Source organism: Myotis davidii, unplaced genomic scaffold, assembly GCF_000327345.1.
Source record: "Myotis davidii unplaced genomic scaffold, ASM32734v1 scaffold621, whole genome shotgun sequence".
In the NCBI taxonomy this organism is placed as follows: Eukaryota; Metazoa; Chordata; class Mammalia; order Chiroptera; family Vespertilionidae; genus Myotis; species Myotis davidii.
Window position 1 is genome coordinate 13962 of NW_006291207.1, and position 1638 is coordinate 15599.

A 1638-nucleotide genomic window follows, 5' to 3' on the forward strand; every position below is an offset into this window, starting at 1 on the left:
ATATCATCCCACCTTTACTGGGCAGGCGCCTATCTTTCCTTTGTCCAGTCCTCTTCCCCCAATGTCTTACAGGGAACATGCCTATAATGTCTGGCCTTACCTCTGCTACTTTTAATAATTAGCTAATTAAAATGGTATCACAACAACTGAGCCACTCAACCAGGGCTGGGTCAAAAATGTAAATGTAAAATATAAACATTTTAGAAGAAAATATAGGAAACCTTTGGGACCAAGGGATTGATTGGTAAGGACTTTTTAGACGTGACACTAAAGCATTATCCACAAAAGGAAAACATCAATAACTGGGTCTTCATCAAAATTAAAAATGTTCTGCAAAAATTCCTTTAAAAGGATGAAAAGATAACCTATAGGCAGAGAAAAATATTTGCACTCCCCAAATATTACAAAGGGCATGCATGTAGAATATATAAAGGCCTCTCCTAACTGCACACTAAAAACACCCAATGTCAAATGGGCATAAGACAGGAAGAGACATCCCAGCAGAGGACACCCAGACGGCAGATGAGCACACACAGATGATGTGAACAGCAGCAGCCATGAGAGAAATGCAGAATGAGAACCTGATAATGCACCACCATGAAAACCGCCAAAACATAAAGTGCTGACAATGCACAATGCTGGTGAGAAACTGAATCTTCATGCACTAATGTTGGGAACATAGAGCAGCACAACTCCTCTGGGAAAAGAGTTTGGCAGTTTCTTCAAAAATGAAACATACACTTCCCACACGACCCAGCGGTCACACTTCAGTACATTAATGCCAGAAAAATGGAAACTCACGTTCACACAGTAACGTTACACAAATGGTCACAGAAGCTTTATTTATAACAGCCCCAGACGAGAAAGAGCAGCGGGGCCCTTCAGTAGGTGGACAGACAAGCTCTGGTGCAGCCACATGTGGGACAGTACTCAGCAGTAAAAGGGAGCCAACTGTGGATACGCCCAGCAACCTGGATCGCTCTGGAGGGCATTATGCAAAGTGAGATAAGCCAGACTCCAAAAGTCACATTCTGTCTGATTCCATTTACCTGACCTTCTCAAACTCACAACCTTATAGAGGTAGAGAGCAGATCAGCGGAAGTCAGATGTCAGGGGATGATGTCTGGAGGGAAGTGGTTGGAACTCTGAAGGGGAGCATGAGGGAGATCTCTGTGCTAACGGAACACAGAGACTGTGCTTGATTGTGGTGGTGGTGACACAAATCTAAAATGTGGTAAAACAGAGCAATAGAACTGTATGCACACCGTATACAGTATCAGTTTTCTGGTTTTGATACTGTACTATAGTTTCTTAAAATATACCATTTGGGGAAATAGGGAAAGGGTACACAGCATCTCTCTGTACTATCTTTTCAACTTCCTGTGAACCTATAATTAGTTCAAATAAAAAGTTTTTTAAATTAGCTTTCTAGCTCAAATTCAGAATACTCAAAAAATTAGCAAGGGACTCATTCATTTGTGGTGGGAATACAAAGTGGTACAGTCACTTTGCAAGACACTGCTGGTTTCTTACAAAGATGTACAGACCCTTACCATTGATGCAGCCACCACAGTCTCAGGGATTCACTCAAATGAGTTGAAAACTTTGTCCACACAAAAACCCTCACATAAATGCTTA